Genomic DNA, 20,238 nt, shown 5'->3' with positions numbered 1-20,238 from the left:
CAGCCTATTCACAGGCACAACAGGTTTGGGGATCTGTGCTTGCCCAGAGAAGGAACATCTCACGGTGCGCATCCTCGGCAGAGCCTGTTCCCGAAAAGGCAAACGTCCGGCTCCTTGTCCCACACGGAAGGTGGCAGCCCGGAAAGCTCTTGCTGGTCTTCACCTTCCCCCTGCAGCCTATTCACAGGCACAACAGGTTTGGGGATCTGTGCTTGCCCAGAGAAGGAACATCTCACGGTGCGCATCCTCGGCAGAGCCTGTTCCCGAAAAGGCAAACGTCCGGCTCCTTGTCCCACACGGAAGGTGGCAGCCCGGAAAGCTGTTGCTGGTCTTCACCTTCCCCCTGCAGCCTATTCACAGGCACAACAGGTTTGGGGATCTGTGCTTGCCCAGAGAAGGAACATCTCACGGTGCGCATCCTCGGCAGAGCCTGTTCCCGAAAAGGCAAACGTCCGGCTCCTTGTCCCACACGGAAGGTGGCAGCCCGGAAAGCTGTTGCTCGTCTTCACCTTCCCCCTGCGGCCTATTCACAGGCACAACAGGTTTGGGGATCTGTGCTTGCCCAGAGAAGGAACATCTCACGGTGCGCATCCTCGGCAGAGCCTGTTCCCGAAAAGGCAAACGTCCGGCTCCTTGTCCCACACGGAAGGTGGCAGCCCGGAAAGCTCTTGCTGGTCTTCACCTTCCCCCTGCAGCCTATTCACAGGCACAACAGGTTTTGGGAATCTGTGCTTGCCCAGAGAAGGAACATCTCACGGTGCGCATCCTCGGCAGAGCCTGTTCCCGAAAAGGCAAACGTCCGGCTCCTTGTCCCACACGGAAGGTGGCAGCCCGGAAAGCTGTTGCTGGTCTTCACCTTCCCCCTGCAGCCTAGTCACAGGCACAACAGGTTTGGGGATCTGTGCTTGCCCAGAGAAGGAACATCTCACGGTGCGCATCCTCGGCAGAGCCTGTTCCCGAAAAGGCAAACGTCCGGCTCCTTGTCCCACACGGAAGGTGGCAGCCCGGAAAGCTCTTGCTGGTCTTCACCTTCCCCCTGCAGCCTATTCACAGGCACAACAGGTTTGGGGATCTGTGCTTGCCCAGAGAAGGAACATCTCACGGTGCGCATCCTCGGCAGAGCCTGTTCCCGAAAAGGCAAACGTCCGGCTCCTTGTCCCACACGGAAGGTGGCAGCCCGGAAAGCTGTTGCTGGTCTTCACCTTCCCCCTGCAGCCTAGTCACAGGCACAACAGGTTTGGGGATCTGTGCTTGCCCAGAGAAGGAACATCTCACGGTGCGCATCCTCGGCAGAGCCTGTTCCCGAAAAGGCAAACGTCCGGCTCCTTGTCCCACACGGAAGGTGGCAGCCCGGAAAGCTGTTGCTGGTCTTCACCTTCCCCCTGCAGCCTATTCACAGGCACAACAGGTTTTGGGATCTGTGCTTGCCCAGAGAAGGAACATCTCACGGTGCGCATCCTCGGCAGAGCCTGTTCCCGAAAAGGCAAACGTCCGGCTCCTTGTCCCACACGGAAGGTGGCAGCCCGGAAAGCTGTTGCTGGTCTTCACCTTCCCCCTGCAGCCTATTCACAGGCACAACAGTTTATGGGATCTGTGCTTGCCCAGAGAAGGAACATCTCACGGTGCGCATTCTCGGCAGAGCCTGTTCCCGAAAAGGCAAACGTCCGGCTCCTTGTCCCACACGGAAGGTGGCAGCCCGGAAAGCTCTTGCTGGTCTTCACCTTCCCCCTGCAGCCTATTCACAGGCACAACAGGTTTGGGGATCTGTGCTTGCCCAGAGAAGGAACATCTCACGGTGCGCATCCTCGGCAGAGCCTGTTCCCGAACAGGCAAACGTCCGGCTCCTTGTCCCACACGGAAGGTGGCAGCCCGGAAAGCTCTTGCTGGTCTTCACCTTCCCCCTGCAGCCTATTCACAGGCACAACAGGTTTGGGGATCTGTGCTTTCCCAGACAAGGAACATCTCACGGTGCGCATCCTCGGCAGAGCCTGTTCCCGAAAAGGCAAACGTCCGGCTCCTTGTCCCACACGGAAGGTGGCAGCCCGGAAAGCTGTTGCTGGTCTTCACCTTCCCCCTGCAGCCTATTCACAGGCACAACAGGTTTGGGGATCTGTGCTTGCCCAGAGAAGGAACATCTCACGGTGCGCATCCTCGGCAGAGCCTGTTCCCGAAAAGGCAAACGTCCGGCTCCTTGTCCCACACGGAAGGTGGCAGCCCGGAAAGCTCTTGCTGGTCTTCACCTTCCCCCTGCAGCCTAGTCACAGGCACAACAGGTTTGGGGATCTGTGCTTGCCCAGAGAAGGAACATCTCACGGTGCGCATCCTCGGCAGAGCCTGTTCCCGAAAAGGCAAACGTCCGGCTCCTTGTCCCACACGGAACGTGGCAGCCCGGAAAGCTCTTGCTGGTCTTCACCTTCCCCCTGCAGCCTAGTCACAGGCACAACAGGTTTGGGGATCTGTGCTTGCCCAGAGAAGGAACATCTCACGGTGCGCATCCTCGGCAGAGCCTGTTCCCGAAAAGGCAAACGTCCGGCTCCTTGTCCCACACGGAAGGTGGCAGCCCGGAAAGCTGTTGCTGGTCTTCACCTTCCCCCTGCAGCCTATTCACAGGCACAACAGGTTTGGGGATCTGTGCTTGCCCAGAGAAGGAACATCTCACGGTGCGCATCCTCGGCAGAGCCTGTTCCCGAAAAGGCAAACGTCCGGCTCCTTGTCCCACACGGAAGGTGGCAGCCCGGAAAGCTCTTGCTGGTCTTCACCTTCCCCCTGCAGCCTAGTCACAGGCACAACAGTTTATGGGATCTGTGCTTGCCCAGAGAAGGAACATCTCACGGTGCGCATCCTCGGCAGAGCCTGTTCCCGAAAAGGCAAACGTCCGGCTCCTTGTCCCACACGGAAGGTGGCAGCCCTGAAAGCTGTTGCTGGTCTTCACCTTCCCCCTGCAGCCTATTCACAGGCACAACAGGTTTGGGGATCTGTGCTTGCCCAGAGAAGGAACATCTCACGGTGCGCATCCTCGGCAGAGCCTGTTCCCGAAAAGGCAAACGTCCGGCTCCTTGTCCCACACGGAAGGTGGCAGCCCGGAAAGCTCTTGCTGGTCTTCACCTTCCCCCTGCAGCCTATTCACAGGCACAACAGGTTTTGGGATCTGTGCTTGCCCAGGGAAGGAACATCTCACGGTGCGCATCCTCGGCAGAGCCTGTTCCCGAAAAGGCAAACGTCCGGCTCCTTGTCCCACACGGAAGGTGGCAGCCCGGAAAGCTCTTGCTGGTCTTCACCTTCCCCCTGCAGCCTAGTCACAGGCACAACAGGTTTGGGGATCTGTGCTTGCCCAGAGAAGGAACATCTCACAGTGCGCATCCTCGGCAGAGCCTGTTCCCGAAAAGGCAAACGTCCGGCTCCTTGTCCCACACGGAAGGTGGCAGCCCGGAAAGCTGTTGCTGGTCTTCACCTTCCCCCTGCAGCCTATTCACAGGCACAACAGGTTTGGGGATCTGTGCTTGCCCAGAGAAGGAACATCTCACGGTGCGCATCCTCGGCAGAGCCTGTTCCCGAAAAGGCAAACGTCCGGCTCCTTGTCCCACACGGAAGGTGGCAGCCCGGAAAGCTCTTGCTGGTCTTCACCTTCCCCCTGCAGCCTATTCACAGGCACAACAGTTTATGGGATCTGTGCTTGCCCAGAGAAGGAACATCTCACGGTGCGCATCCTCGGCAGAGCCTGTTCCCGAAAAGGCAAACGTCCGGCTCCTTGTCCCACACGGAAGGTGGCAGCCCTGAAAGCTCTTGCTGGTCTTCACCTTCCCCCTGCAGCCTATTCACAGGCACAACAGTTTATGGGATCTGTGCTTGCCCAGACAAGGAACATCTCACGGTGCGCATCCTCGGCAGAGCCTGTTCCCGAAAAGGCAAACGTCCGGCTCCTTGTCCCACACGGAATGTGGCAGCCCGGAAAGCTGTTGCTGGTCTTCACCTTCCCCCTGCAGCCTATTCACAGGCACAACAGGTTTGGGGATCTGTGCTTTCCCAGACAAGGAACATCTCACGGTGCACATCCTCGGCAGAGCCTGTTCCCGAAAAGGCAAACGTCCGGCTCCTTGTCCCACACGGAAGGTGGCAGCCCGGAAAGCTGTTGCTGGTCTTCACCTTCCCCCTGCAGCCTAGTCACAGGCACAACAGTTTATGGGATCTGTGCTTGCCCAGAGAAGGAACATCTCACGGTGCGCATCCTCGGCAGAGCCTGTTCCCGAACAGGCAAACGTCCGGCTCCTTGTCCCACACGGAAGGTGGCAGCCCGGAAAGCTGTTGCTGGTCTTCACCTTCCCCCTGCAGCCTATTCACAGGCACAACAGGTTTTGGGATCTGTGCTTTCCCAGACAAGGAACATCTCACGGTGCGCATCCTCGGCAGAGCCTGTTCCCGAAAAGGCAAACGTCCGGCTCCTTGTCCCACACGGAAGGTGGCAGCCCTGAAAGCTGTTGCTGGTCTTCACCTTCCCCCTGCAGCCTAGTCACAGGCACAACAGGTTTGGGGATCTGTGCTTGCCCAGAGAAGGAACATCTCACGGTGCGCATCCTCGGCAGAGCCTGTTCCCGAAAAGGCAAACGTCCGGCTCCTTGTCCCACACGGAAGGTGGCAGCCCTGAAAGCTGTTGCTGGTCTTCACCTTCCCCCTGCAGCCTATTCACAGGCACAACAGGTTTGGGGATCTGTGCTTGCCCAGAGAAGGAACATCTCACGGTGCGCATCCTCGGCAGAGCCTGTTCCCGAAAAGGCAAACGTCCGGCTCCTTGTCCCACACGGAAGGTGGCAGCCCGGAAAGCTGTTGCTGGTCTTCACCTTCCCCCTGCAGCCTAGTCACAGGCACAACAGGTTTGGGGATCTGTGCTTGCCCAGAGAAGGAACATCTCACGGTGCGCATCCTCGGCAGAGCCTGTTCCCGAAAAGGCAAACGTCCGGCTCCTTGTCCCACACGGAAGGTGGCAGCCCGGAAAGCTGTTGCTGGTCTTCACCTTCCCCCTGCAGCCTATTCACAGGCACAACAGGTTTGGGGATCTGTGCTTGCCCAGAGAAGGAACATCTCACGGTGCGCATCCTCGGCAGAGCCTGTTCCCGAAAAGGCAAACGTCCGGCTCCTTGTCCCACACGGAAGGTGACAGCCCTGAAAGCTGTTGCTGGTCTTCACCTTCCCCCTGCAGCCTATTCACAGGCACAACAGGTTTGGGGATCTGTGCTTGCCCAGAGAAGGAACATCTCACGGTGCGCATCCTCGGCAGAGCCTGTTCCCGAAAAGGCAAACGTCCGGCTCCTTGTCCCACACGGAAGGTGGCAGCCCGGAAAGCTCTTGCTGGTCTTCACCTTCCCCCTGCAGCCTATTCACAGGCACAACAGGTTTTGGGATCTGTGCTTTCCCAGACAAGGAACATCTCACGGTGCGCATCCTCGGCAGAGCCTGTTCCCGAAAAGGCAAACGTCCGGCTCCTTGTCCCACACGGAAGGTGGCAGCCCGGAAAGCTGTTGCTGGTCTTCACCTTCCCCCTGCAGCCTATTCACAGGCACAACAGGTTTTGGGATCTGTGCTTGCCCAGAGAAGGAACATCTCACGGTGCGCATCCTCGGCAGAGCCTGTTCCCGAAAAGGCAAACGTCCGGCTCCTTGTCCCACACGGAAGGTGGCAGCCCGGAAAGCTCTTGCTGGTCTTCACCTTCCCCCTGCAGCCTAGTCACAGGCACAACAGGTTTGGGGATCTGTGCTTGCCCAGAGAAGGAACATCTCACGGTGCGCATCCTCGGCAGAGCCTGTTCCCGAAAAGGCAAACGTCCGGCTCCTTGTCCCACACGGAAGGTGGCAGCCCGGAAAGCTCTTGCTGGTCTTCACCTTCCCCCTGCAGCCTAGTCACAGGCACAACAGGTTTGGGGATCTGTGCTTGCCCAGAGAAGGAACATCTCACGGTGCGCATCCTCGGCAGAGCCTGTTCCCGAAAAGGCAAACGTCCGGCTCCTTGTCCCACACGGAAGGTGGCAGCCCGGAAAGCTGTTGCTGGTCTTCACCTTCCCCCTGCAGCCTATTCACAGGCACAACAGGTTTTGGGATCTGTGCTTTCCCAGACAAGGAACATCTCACGGTGCGCATCCTCGGCAGAGCCTGTTCCCGAAAAGGCAAACGTCCGGCTCCTTGTCCCACACGGAAGGTGGCAGCCCGGAAAGCTCTTGCTGGTCTTCACCTTCCCCCTGCAGCCTATTCACAGGCACAACAGGTTTGGGGATCTGTGCTTGCCCAGAGAAGGAACATCTCACGGTGCGCATCCTCGGCAGAGCCTGTTCCCGAAAAGGCAAACGTCCGGCTCCTTGTCCCACACGGAAGGTGGCAGCCCGGAAAGCTCTTGCTGGTCTTCACCTTCCCCCTGCAGCCTATTCACAGGCACAACAGTTTATGGGATCTGTGCTTGCCCAGAGAAGGAACATCTCACGGTGCGCATCCTCGGCAGAGCCTGTTCCCGAAAAGGCAAACGTCCGGCTCCTTGTCCCACACGGAAGGTGGCAGCCCGGAAAGCTGTTGCTGGTCTTCACCTTCCCCCTGCAGCCTATTCACAGGCACAACAGTTTATGGGATCTGTGCTTGCCCAGAGAAGGAACATCTCACGGTGCGCATCCTCGGCAGAGCCTGTTCCCGAAAAGGCAAACGTCCGGCTCCTTGTCCCACACGGAAGGTGGCAGCCCGGAAAGCTGTTGCTGGTCTTCACCTTCCCCCTGCAGCCTAGTCACAGGCACAACAGGTTTGGGGATCTGTGCTTGCCCAGAGAAGGAACATCTCACGGTGCGCATCCTCGGCAGAGCCTGTTCCCGAAAAGGCAAACGTCCGGCTCCTTGTCCCACACGGAAGGTGGCAGCCCGGAAAGCTCTTGCTGGTCTTCACCTTCCCCCTGCAGCCTATTCACAGGCACAACAGGTTTGGGGATCTGTGCTTTCCCAGACAAGGAACATCTCACGGTGCGCATCCTCGGCAGAGCCTGTTCCCGAAAAGGCAAACGTCCGGCTCCTTGTCCCACACGGAAGGTGGCAGCCCGGAAAGCTCTTGCTGGTCTTCACCTTCCCCCTGCAGCCTATTCACAGGCACAACAGGTTTGGGGATCTGTGCTTGCCCAGAGAAGGAACATCTCACGGTGCGCATCCTCGGCAGAGCCTGTTCCCGAAAAGGCAAACGTCCGGCTCCTTGTCCCACACGGAAGGTGGCAGCCCGGAAAGCTCTTGCTGGTCTTCACCTTCCCCCTGCAGCCTAGTCACAGGCACAACAGTTTATGGGATCTGTGCTTGCCCAGAGAAGGAACATCTCACGGTGCGCATCCTCGGCAGAGCCTGTTCCCGAAAAGGCAAACGTCCGGCTCCTTGTCCCACACGGAAGGTGGCAGCCCGGAAAGCTCTTGCTGGTCTTCACCTTCCCCCTGCAGCCTAGTCACAGGCACAACAGTTTATGGGATCTGTGCTTGCCCAGAGAAGGAACATCTCACGGTGCGCATCCTCGGCAGAGCCTGTTCCCGAAAAGGCAAACGTCCGGCTCCTTGTCCCACACGGAATGTGGCAGCCCGGAAAGCTCTTGCTGGTCTTCACCTTCCCCCTGCAGCCTAGTCACAGGCACAACAGGTTTGGGGATCTGTGCTTGCCCAGAGAAGGAACATCTCACGGTGCGCATCCTCGGCAGAGCCTGTTCCCGAAAAGGCAAACGTCCGGCTCCTTGTCCCACACGGAAGGTGGCAGCCCCGAAAGCTGTTGCTGGTCTTCACCTTCCCCCTGCAGCCTATTCACAGGCACAACAGGTTTGGGGATCTGTGCTTGCCCAGAGAAGGAACATCTCACGGTGCGCATCCTCGGCAGAGCCTGTTCCCGAAAAGGCAAACGTCCGGCTCCTTGTCCCACACGGAAGGGGGCAGCCCGGAAAGCTGTTGCTGGTCTTCACCTTCCCCCTGCAGCCTAGTCACAGGCACAACAGGTTTGGGGATCTGTGCTTGCCCAGAGAAGGAACATCTCACGGTGCGCATCCTCGGCAGAGCCTGTTCCCGAAAAGGCAAACGTCCGGCTCCTTGTCCCACACGGAAGGTGGCAGCCCGGAAAGCTCTTGCTGGTCTTCACCTTCCCCCTGCAGCCTATTCACAGGCACAACAGTTTATGGGATCTGTGCTTGCCCAGAGAAGGAACATCTCACGGTGCGCATCCTCGGCAGAGCCTGTTCCCGAAAAGGCAAACGTCCGGCTCCTTGTCCCACACGGAAGGTGGCAGCCCGGAAAGCTCTTGCTGGTCTTCACCTTCCCCCTGCAGCCTATTCACAGGCACAACAGTTTATGGGATCTGTGCTTGCCCAGAGAAGGAACATCTCACGGTGCGCATCCTCGGCAGAGCCTGTTCCCGAAAAGGCAAACGTCCGGCTCCTTGTCCCACACGGAAGGTGACAGCCCTGAAAGCTGTTGCTGGTCTTCACCTTCCCCCTGCAGCCTAGTCACAGGCACAACAGGTTTGGGGATCTGTGCTTGCCCAGAGAAGGAACATCTCACGGTGCGCATCCTCGGCAGAGCCTGTTCCCGAAAAGGCAAACGTCCGGCTCCTTGTCCCACACGGAATGTGGCAGCCCGGAAAGCTGTTGCTGGTCTTCACCTTCCCCCTGCAGCCTATTCACAGGCACAACAGGTTTGGGGATCTGTGCTTGCCCAGAGAAGGAACATCTCACGGTGCGCATCCTCGGCAGAGCCTGTTCCCGAAAAGGCAAACGTCCGGCTCCTTGTCCCACACGGAAGGTGGCAGCCCCGAAAGCTGTTGCTGGTCTTCACCTTCCCCCTGCAGCCTATTCACAGGCACAACAGGTTTGGGGATCTGTGCTTGCGCAGAGAAGGAACATCTCACGGTGCGCATCCTCGGCAGAGCCTGTTCCCGAAAAGGCAAACGTCCGGCTCCTTGTCCCACACGGAAGGTGGCAGCCCGGAAAGCTGTTGCTGGTCTTCACCTTCCCCCTGCAGCCTATTCACAGGCACAACAGGTTTTGGGATCTGTGCTTGCCCAGAGAAGGAACATCTCACGGTGCGCATCCTCGGCAGAGCCTGTTCCCAAAAAGGCAAACGTCCGGCTCCTTGTCCCACACGGAAGGTGGCAGCCCTGAAAGCTGTTGCTGGTCTTCACCTTCCCCCTGCAGCCTATTCACAGGCACAACAGGTTTTGGGATCTGTGCTTGCGCAGAGAAGGAACATCTCACGGTGCGCATCCTCGGCAGAGCCTGTTCCCGAAAAGGCAAACGTCCGGCTCCTTGTCCCACACGGAAGGTGGCAGCCCGGAAAGCTCTTGCTGGTCTTCACCTTCCCCCTGCAGCCTATTCACAGGCACAACAGTTTATGGGATCTGTGCTTGCCCAGAGAAGGAACATCTCACGGTGCGCATCCTCGGCAGAGCCTGTTCCCGAAAAGGCAAACGTCCGGCTCCTTGTCCCACACGGAAGGTGGCAGCCCGGAAAGCTGTTGCTGGTCTTCACCTTCCCCCTGCAGCCTATTCACAGGCACAACAGGTTTGGGGATCTGTGCTTGCGCAGAGAAGGAACATCTCACGGTGCGCATCCTCGGCAGAGCCTGTTCCCGAAAAGGCAAACGTCCGGCTCCTTGTCCCACACGGAAGGTGGCAGCCCGGAAAGCTCTTGCTGGTCTTCACCTTCCCCCTGCAGCCTATTCACAGGCACAACAGTTTATGGGATCTGTGCTTGCCCAGAGAAGGAACATCTCACGGTGCGCATCCTCGGCAGAGCCTGTTCCCGAAAAGGCAAACGTCCGGCTCCTTGTCCCACACGGAAGGTGGCAGCCCGGAAAGCTGTTGCTGGTCTTCACCTTCCCCCTGCAGCCTATTCACAGGCACAACAGGTTTGGGGATCTGTGCTTGCCCAGAGAAGGAACATCTCACGGTGCGCATCCTCGGCAGAGCCTGTTCCCGAAAAGGCAAACGTCCGGCTCCTTGTCCCACACGGAAGGTGGCAGCCCCGAAAGCTGTTGCTGGTCTTCACCTTCCCCCTGCAGCCTATTCACAGGCACAACAGGTTTGGGGATCTGTGCTTGCCCAGAGAAGGAACATCTCACGGTGCGCATCCTCGGCAGAGCCTGTTCCCGAAAAGGCAAACGTCCGGCTCCTTGTCCCACACGGAAGGTGGCAGCCCTGAAAGCTGTTGCTGGTCTTCACCTTCCCCCTGCAGCCTATTCACAGGCACAACAGGTTTGGGGATCTGTGCTTGCCCAGAGAAGGAACATCTCACGGTGCGCATCCTCGGCAGAGCCTGTTCCCAAAAAGGCAAACGTCCGGCTCCTTGTCCCACACGGAAGGTGGCAGCCCCGAAAGCTGTTGCTCGTCTTCACCTTCCCCCTGCAGCCTATTCACAGGCACAACAGGTTTGGGGATCTGTGCTTGCCCAGAGAAGGAACATCTCACGGTGCGCATCCTCGGCAGAGCCTGTTCCCGAAAAGGCAAACGTCCGGCTCCTTGTCCCACACGGAAGGTGGCAGCCCGGAAAGCTGTTGCTGGTCTTCACCTTCCCCCTGCGGCCTATTCACAGGCACAACAGGTTTGGGGATCTGTGCTTGCCCAGAGAAGGAACATCTCACAGTGCGCATCCTCGGCAGAGCCTGTTCCCGAAAAGGCAAACGTCCGGCTCCTTGTCCCACACGGAAGGTGGCAGCCCGGAAAGCTGTTGCTGGTCTTCACCTTCCCCCTGCAGCCTATTCACAGGCACAACAGGTTTGGGGATCTGTGCTTGCCCAGAGAAGGAACATCTCACGGTGCGCATCCTCGGCAGAGCCTGTTCCCGAAAAGGCAAACGTCCGGCTCCTTGTCCCACACGGAAGGTGGCAGCCCGGAAAGCTGTTGCTGGTCTTCACCTTCCCCCTGCAGCCTAGTCACAGGCACAACAGGTTTGGGGATCTGTGCTTGCCCAGAGAAGGAACATCTCACGGTGCGCATCCTCGGCAGAGCCTGTTCCCGAAAAGGCAAACGTCCGGCTCCTTGTCCCACACGGAAGGTGGCAGCCCGGAAAGCTCTTGCTGGTCTTCACCTTCCCCCTGCAGCCTAGTCACAGGCACAACAGGTTTTGGGATCTGTGCTTGCCCAGAGAAGGAACATCTCACGGTGCGCATCCTCGGCAGAGCCTGTTCCCGAAAAGGCAAACGTCCGGCTCCTTGTCCCACACGGAAGGTGGCAGCCCGGAAAGCTCTTGCTGGTCTTCACCTTCCCCCTGAAGCCTATTCACAGGCACAACAGTTTATGGGATCTGTGCTTGCCCAGAGAAGGAACATCTCACGGTGCGCATTCTCGGCAGAGCCTGTTCCCGAAAAGGCAAACGTCCGGCTCCTTGTCCCACACGGAAGGTGGCAGCCCGGAAAGCTGTTGCTGGTCTTCACCTTCCCCCTGCAGCCTAGTCACAGGCACAACAGGTTTGGGGATCTGTGCTTGCCCAGAGAAGGAACATCTCACGGTGCGCATCCTCGGCAGAGCCTGTTCCCGAAAAGGCAAACGTCCGGCTCCTTGTCCCACACGGAAGGTGGCAGCCCGGAAAGCTCTTGCTGGTCTTCACCTTCCCCCTGCAGCCTATTCACAGGCACAACAGGTTTGGGGATCTGTGCTTGCCCAGAGAAGGAACATCTCACGGTGCGCAGCCTCGGCAGAGCCTGTTCCCGAAAAGGCAAACCTCCGGCTCCTTGTCCCACACGGAAGGTGGCAGCCCTGAAAGCTGTTGCTGGTCTTCACCTTCCCCCTGCAGCCTATTCACAGGCACAACAGGTTTTGGGATCTGTGCTTGCCCAGAGAAGGAACATCTCACGGTGCGCATCCTCGGCAGAGCCTGTTCCCGAAAAGGCAAACGTCCGGCTCCTTGTCCCACACGGAAGGTGGCAGCCCTGAAAGCTGTTGCTGGTCTTCACCTTCCCCCTGCAGCCTATTCACAGGCACAACAGGTTTGTGGATCTGTGCTTGCCCAGAGAAGGAACATCTCACGGTGCGCATCCTCGGCAGAGCCTGTTCCCGAACAGGCAAACGTCCGGCTCTTTGTCCCACACGGAAGGTGGCAGCCCGGAAAGCTGTTGCTGGTCTTCACCTTCCCCCTGCAGCCTATTCACAGGCACAACAGGTTTGGGGATCTGTGCTTGCCCAGAGAAGGAACATCTCACGGTGCGCATCCTCGGCAGAGCCTGTTCCCGAAAAGGCAAACGTCCGGCTCCTTGTCCCACACGGAAGGTGGCAGCCCGGAAAGCTGTTGCTGGTCTTCACCTTCCCCCTGCAGCCTATTCACAGGCACAACAGGTTTGGGGATCTGTGCTTGCCCAGAGAAGGAACATCTCACGGTGCGCATCCTCGGCAGAGCCTGTTCCCGAAAAGGCAAACGTCCGGCTCCTTGTCCCACACGGAAGGTGGCAGCCCGGAAAGCTGTTGCTGGTCTTCACCTTCCCCCTGCAGCCTAGTCACAGGCACAACAGGTTTGGGGATCTGTGCTTGCCCAGAGAAGGAACATCTCACGGTGCGCATCCTCGGCAGAGCCTGTTCCCGAAAAGGCAAACGTCCGGCTCCTTGTCCCACACGGAAGGTGGCAGCCCGGAAAGCTGTTGCTGGTCTTCACCTTCCCCCTGCAGCCTAGTCACAGGCACAACAGGTTTGGGGATCTGTGCTTGCCCAGAGAAGGAACATCTCACGGTGCGCATCCTCGGCAGAGCCTGTTCCCGAAAAGGCAAACGTCCGGCTCCTTGTCCCACACGGAAGGTGGCAGCCCTGAAAGCTGTTGCTGGTCTTCACCTTCCCCCTGCAGCCTATTCACAGGCACAACAGGTTTGGGGATCTGTGCTTGCCCAGAGAAGGAACATCTCACGGTGCGCAACCTCGGCAGAGCCTGTTCCCGAAAAGGCAAACGTCCGGCTCCTTGTCCCACACGGAAGGTGGCAGCCCGGAAAGCTGTTGCTGGTCTTCACCTTCCCCCTGCAGCCTAGTCACAGGCACAACAGGTTTTGGGATCTGTGCTTTCCCAGACAAGGAACATCTCACGGTGCGCATCCTCGGCAGAGCCTGTTCCCGAAAAGGCAAACGTCCGGCTCCTTGTCCCACACGGAAGGTGGCAGCCCGGAAAGCTGTTGCTGGTCTTCACCTTCCCCCTGCAGCCTAGTCACAGGCACAACAGGTTTTGGGATCTGTGCTTTCCCAGACAAGGAACATCTCACGGTGCGCATCCTCGGCAGAGCCTGTTCCCGAAAAGGCAAACGTCCGGCTCCTTGTCCCACACGGAAGGTGGCAGCCCGGAAAGCTCTTGCTGGTCTTCACCTTCCCCCTGCAGCCTATTCACAGGCACAACAGGTTTGGGGATCTGTGCTTGCCCAGAGAAGGAACATCTCACGGTGCGCATCCTCGGCAGAGCCTGTTCCCAAAAAGGCAAACGTCCGGCTCCTTGTCCCACACGGAAGGTGGCAGCCCTGAAAGCTGTTGCTGGTCTTCACCTTCCCCCTGCAGCCTATTCACAGGCACAACAGGTTTTGGGATCTGTGCTTGCCCAGAGAAGGAACATCTCACGGTGCGCATCCTCGGCAGAGCCTGTTCCCGAAAAGGCAAACGTCCGGCTCCTTGTCCCACACGGAAGGTGGCAGCCCGGAAAGCTGTTGCTGGTCTTCACCTTCCCCCTGCAGCCTATTCACAGGCACCACCGCACTGGGAATCTCTGCTTTCCCAAATACGCAATCTCTCACGGTGCGCATCCTCGGCAGAGCCTGTTCCCGGAAAGGCAAATGTCCGGCTCCTTGTCCCACACGGAAGGTGGCAGCCCGGAAAGCTGTTGCTGGTCTTCACCTTCCCCCTGCAGCCTATTCACAGGCACAACAGGTTTGGGGATCTGTGCTTGCCCAGAGAAGGAACATCTCACGGTGCGCATCCTCGGCAGAGCCTGTTCCCGAAAAGGCAAACGTCCGGCTCCTTGTCCCACACGGAACGTGGCAGCCCGGAAAGCTCTTGCTGGTCTTCACCTTCCCCCTGCAGCCTAGTCACAGGCACAACAGGTTTGGGGATCTGTGCTTTCCCAGACAAGGAACATCTCACGGTGCGCATCCTCGGCAGAGCCTGTTCCCGAAAAGGCAAACGTCCGGCTCCTTGTCCCACACGGAAGGTGGCAGCCCGGAAAGCTCTTGCTGGTCTTCACCTTCCCCCTGCAGCCTATTCACAGGCACAACAGGTTTGGGGATCTGTGCTTGCCCAGAGAAGGAACATCTCACGGTGCGCATCCTCGGCAGAGCCTGTTCCCGAAAAGGCAAACGTCCGGCTCCTTGTCCCACACGGAAGGTGGCAGCCCGGAAAGCTGTTGCTGGTCTTCACCTTCCCCTGCAGCCTATTCACAGGCACAACAGTTTATGGGATCTGTGCTTGCCCAGAGAAGGAACATCTCACGGTGCGCATTCTCGGCAGAGCCTGTTCCCGAAAAGGCAAACGTCCGGCTCCTTGTCCCACACGGAAGGTGGCAGCCCGGAAAGCTGTTGCTCGTCTTCACCTTCCCCCTGCAGCCTAGTCACAGGCACAACAGGTTTGGGGATCTGTGCTTGCCCAGAGAAGGAACATCTCACGGTGCACATCCTCGGCAGAGCCTGTTCCCGAAAAGGCAAACGTCCGGCTCCTTGTCCCACACGGAAGGTGGCAGCCCGGAAAGCTCTTGCTGGTCTTCACCTTCCCCCTGCAGCCTATTCACAGGCACAACAGGTTTGGGGATCTGTGCTTGCCCAGAGAAGGAACATCTCACGGTGCGCATTCTCGGCAGAGCCTGTTCCCGAAAAGGCAAACGTCCGGCTCCTTGTCCCACACGGAAGGTGGCAGCCCGGAAAGCTGTTGCTCGTCTTCACCTTCCCCCTGCAGCCTATTCACAGGCACCACCGCACTGGGAATCTCTGCTTTCCCAAATACGCAATCTCTCACGGTGCGCATCCTCGGCAGAGCCTGTTCCCGAAAAGGCAAACGTCCGGCTCCTTGTCCCACACGGAAGGTGGCAGCCCGGAAAGCTCTTGCTGGTCTTCACCTTCCCCCTGCAGCCTATTCACAGGCACAACAGGTTTGGGGATCTCTGCTTTCCCAAATACGCAATCTCTCACGGTGCGCATCCTCGGCAGAGCCTGTTCCCGAAAAGGCAAACGTCCGGCTCCTTGTCCCACACGGAAGGTGGCAGCCCGGAAAGCTGTTGCTGGTCTTCACCTTCCCCCTGCAGCCTAGTCACAGGCACAACAGGTTTTGGGATCTGTGCTTGCCCAGAGAAGGAACATCTCACGGTGCGCATCCTCGGCAGAGCCTGTTCCCGAAAAGGCAAACGTCCGGCTCCTTGTCCCACACGGAAGGTGGCAGCCCGGAAAGCTGTTGCTGGTCTTCACCTTCCCCCTGCAGCCTAGTCACAGGCACAACAGGTTTTGGGATCTGTGCTTTCCCAGACAAGGAACATCTCACGGTGCGCATCCTCGGCAGAGCCTGTTCCCGAAAAGGCAAACGTCCGGCTCCTTGTCCCACACGGAAGGTGGCAGCCCGGAAAGCTGTTGCTGGTCTTCACCTTCCCCCTGCAGCCTAGTCACAGGCACAACAGGTTTGGGGATCTGTGCTTGCCCAGAGAAGGAACATCTCACGGTGCGCATCCTCGGCAGAGCCTGTTCCCGAAAAGGCAAACGTCCGGCTCCTTGTCCCACACGGAATGTGGCAGCCCGGAAAGCTGTTGCTGGTCTTCACCTTCCCCCTGCAGCCTATTCACAGGCACAACAGGTTTGGGGATCTGTGCTTGCCCAGAGAAGGAACATCTCACGGTGCGCATCCTCGGCAGAGCCTGTTCCCGAAAAGGCAAACGTCCGGCTCCTTGTCCCACACGGAAGGTGGCAGCCCGGAAAGCTGTTGCTGGTCTTCACCTTCCCCCTGCAGCCTAGTCACAGGCACAACAGGTTTTGGGATCTGTGCTTGCCCAGAGAAGGAACATCTCACGGTGCGCATCCTCGGCAGAGCCTGTTCCCGAAAAGGCAAACGTCCGGCTCCTTGTCCCACACGGAAGGTGGCAGCCCGGAAAGCTCTTGCTGGTCTTCACCTTCCCCCTGCAGCCTATTCACAGGCACAACAGGTTTGGGGATCTGTGCTTGCCCAGAGAAGGAACATCTCACGGTGCGCATCCTCGGCAGAGCCTGTTCCCAAAAAGGCAAACGTCCGGCTCCTTGTCCCACACGGAAGGTGGCAGCCCTGAAAGCTATTGCTGGTATTCACCTTCCCCCTGCAGCCTATTCACAGGCACAACAGTTTATGGGATCTGTGCTTGCCCAGAGAAGGAACATCTCACGGTGCGCATTCTCGGCAGAGCCTGTTCCCGAAAAGGCAAACGTCCGGCTCCTTGTCCCACACGGAAGGTGGCAGCCCGGAAAGCTGTTGCTGGTCTTCACCTTCCCCCTGCAGCCTAGTCACAGGCACAACAGGTTTTGGGATCTGTGCTTGCCCAGAGAAGGAACATCTCACGGTGCGCAGCCTCGGCAGAGCCTGTTCCCGAAAAGGCAAACGTCCGGCTCCTTGTCCCACACGGAAGGTGGCAGCCCGGAAAGCTGTTGCTGGTCTTCACCTTCCCCCTGCAGCCTATTCACAGGCACAACAGGTTTGGGGATCTGTGCTTGCCCAGAGAAGGAACATCTCACGGTGCGCATCCTCGGCAGAGCCTGTTCCCGAAAAGGCAAACGTCCGGCTCCTTGTCCCACACGGAAGGTGGCAGCCCGGAAAGCTGTTGCTGGTCTTCACCTTCCCCCTGCAGCCTAGTCACAGGCACAACAGGTTTGGGGATCTGTGCTTGCCCAGAGAAGGAACATCTCACGGTGCACATCCTCGGCAGAGCCTGTTCCCGAAAAGGCAAACGTCCGGCTCCTTGTCCCACACGGAAGGTGGCAGCCCGGAAAGGTGTTGCTGGTCTTCACCTTCCCCCTGCAGCCTAGTCACAGGCACAACAGGTTTGGGGATCTGTGCTTGCCCGGAGAAGGAACATCTCACGGTGCGCATCCTCGGCAGAGCCTGTTCCCGAAAAGGCAAACGTCCGGCTCCTTGTCCCACACGGACAGTGGCAGCCCTGAAAGCTGTTGCTGGTCTTCACCTTCCCCCTGCAGCCTATTCACAGGCACAACAGTTTATGGGATCTGTGCTTGCCCAGAGAAGGAACATCTCACGGTGCGCATCCTCGGCAGAGCCTGTTCCCGAAAAGGCAAACGTCCGGCTCCTTGTCCCACACGGAAGGTGGCAGCCCGGAAAGCTGTTGCTGGTCTTCACCTTCCCCCTGCAGCCTAGTCACAGGCACAACAGGTTTGGGGATCTCTGCTTGCCCAGAGAAGGAACATCTCACGGTGCGCATCCTCGGCAGAGCCTGTTCCCGAAAAGGCAAACGTCCGGCTCCTTGTCCCACACGGAAGGTGGCAGCCCGGAAAGGTGTTGCTGGTCTTCACCTTCCCCCTGCAGCCTAGTCACAGGCACAACAGGTTTGGGGATCTGTGCTTGCCCAGAGAAGGAACATCTCACGGTGCGCATCCTCGGCAGAGCCTGTTCCCGAAAAGGCAAACGTCCGGCTCCTTGTCCCACACGGACAGTGGCAGCCCGGAAAGCTGTTGCTGGTCTTCACCTTCCCCCTGCAGCCTATTCACAGGCACAACAGTTTATGGGATCTGTGCTTGCCCAGAGAAGGAACATCTCACGGTGCGCATCCTCGGCAGAGCCTGTTCCCGAAAAGGCAAACGTCCGGCTCCTTGTCCCACACGGAAGGTGGCAGCCCGGAAAGCTCTTGCTGGTCTTCACCTTCCCCCTGCAGCCTATTCACAGGCACAACAGGTTTGGGGATCTGTGCTTGCCCAGAGAAGGAACATCTCACGGTGCGCATCCTCGGCAGAGCCTGTTCCCGAAAAGGCAAACGTCCGGCTCCTTGTCCCACACGGAAGGTGGCAGCCCGGAAAGCTCTTGCTGGTCTTCACCTTCCCCCTGCAGCCTATTCACAGGCACAACAGGTTTATGGGATCTGTGCTTGCCCAGAGAAGGAACATCTCACGGTGCGCATTCTCGGCAGAGCCTGTTCCCGAAAAGGCAAACGTCCGGCTCCTTGTCCCACACGGAAGGTGGCAGCCCGGAAAGCTGTTGCTCGTCTTCACCTTCCCCCTGCAGCCTAGTCACAGGCACAACAGGTTTGGGGATCTGTGCTTGCCCAGAGAAGGAACATCTCACGGTGCGCATCCTCGGCAGAGCCTGTTCCCAAAAAGGCAAACGTCCGGCTCCTTGTCCCACACGGAAGGTGGCAGCCCCGAAAGCTGTTGCTCGTCTTCACCTTCCCCCTGCAGCCTATTCACAGGCACAACAGGTTTGGGGATCTGTGCTTGCCCAGAGAAGGAACATCTCACGGTGCGCATCCTCGGCAGAGCCTGTTCCCAAAAAGGCAAACGTCCGGCTCCTTGTCCCACACGGAAGGTGGCAGCCCCGAAAGCTGTTGCTGGTCTTCACCTTCCCCCTGCGGCCTATTCACAGGCACAACAGGTTTGGGGATCTGTGCTTGCCCAGAGAAGGAACATCTCACGGTGCGCATCCTCGGCAGAGCCTGTTCCCGAAAAGGCAAACGTCCGGCTCCTTGTCCCACACGGAAGGTGGCAGCCCGGAAAGCTCTTGCTGGTCTTCACCTTCCCCCTGCAGCCTATTCACAGGCACAACAGGTTTGGGGATCTGTGCTTGCCCAGAGAAGGAACATCTCACGGTGCGCATCCTCAGCAGAGCCTGTTCCCGAAAAGGCAAACGTCCGGCTCCTTGTCCCACACGGAAGGTGGCAGCCCGGGAAGCTCTTGCTGGTCTTCACCTTCCCCCTGCAGCCTATTCACAGGCACAACAGTTTATGGGATCTGTGCTTGCCCAGAGAAGGAACATCTCACGGTGCGCATTCTCGGCAGAGCCTGTTCCCGAAAAGGCAAACGTCCGGCTCCTTGTCCCACACGGAAGGTGGCAGCCCGGAAAGCTGTTGCTCGTCTTCACCTTCCCCCTGCAGCCTAGTCACAGGCACAACAGGTTTGGGGATCTGTGCTTGCCCAGAGAAGGAACATCTCACGGTGCACATCCTCGGCAGAGCCTGTTCCCGAAAAGGCAAACGTCCGGCTCCTTGTCCCACACGGAAGGTGGCAGCCCGGAAAGCTGTTGCTGGTCTTCACCTTCCCCCTGCAGCCTAGTCACAGGCACAACAGGTTTGGGGATCTGTGCTTGCCCAGAGAAGGAACATCTCACGGTGCGCATCCTCGGCAGAGCCTGTTCCCGAAAAGGCAAACGTCCGGCTCCTTGTCCCACACGGAAGGTGGCAGCCCGGAAAGCTCTTGCTGGTCTTCACCTTCCCCCTGCAGCCTAGTCACAGGCACAACAGGTTTGGGGATCTGTGCTTGCCCAGAGAAGGAACATCTCACGGTGCGCATCCTCGGCAGAGCCTGTTCCCGAAAAGGCAAACGTCCGGCTCCTTGTCCCACACGGAAGGTGGCAGCCCGGAAAGCTGTTGCTGGTCTTCACCTTCCCCCTGCAGCCTATTCACAGGCACAACAGTTTATGGGATCTGTGCTTGCCCAGAGAAGGAACATCTCACGGTGCGCATTCTCGGCAGAGCCTGTTCCCGAAAAGGCAAACGTCCGGCTCCTTGTCCCACACGGAAGGTGGCAGCCCGGAAAGCTGTTGCTGGTCTTCACCTTCCCCCTGCAGCCTAGTCACAGGCACAACAGGTTTGGGGATCTGTGCTTGCCCAGAGAAGGAACATCTCACGGTGCGCATCCTCGGCAGAGCCTGTTCCCGAAAAGGCAAACGTCCGGCTCCTTGTCCCACACGGAAGGTGGCAGCCCGGAAAGCTCTTGCTGGTCTTCACCTTCCCCCTGCAGCCTATTCACAGGCACAACAGTTTATGGGATCTGTGCTTGCCCAGAGAAGGAACATCTCACGGTGCGCATTCTCGGCAGAGCCTGTTCCCAAAAAGGCAAACGTCCGGCTCCTTGTCCCACACGGAAGGTGGCAGCCCGGAAAGCTCTTGCTGGTCTTCACCTTCCCCCTGCAGCCTAGTCACAGGCACAACAGGTTTGGGGATCTGTGCTTGCCCAGAGAAGGAACATCTCACGGTGCGCATCCTCGGCAGAGCCTGTTCCCGAAAAGGCAAACGTCCGGCTCCTTGTCCCACACGGAAGGTGGCAGCCCGGAAAGCTGTTGCTGGTCTTCACCTTCCC

This window comes from Haliaeetus albicilla, chromosome 22, assembly GCF_947461875.1.
Source record: "Haliaeetus albicilla chromosome 22, bHalAlb1.1, whole genome shotgun sequence".
NCBI lineage: Eukaryota > Metazoa > Chordata > Aves > Accipitriformes > Accipitridae > Haliaeetus > Haliaeetus albicilla.
Note: the sequence above shows the minus strand (reverse complement) of the source record.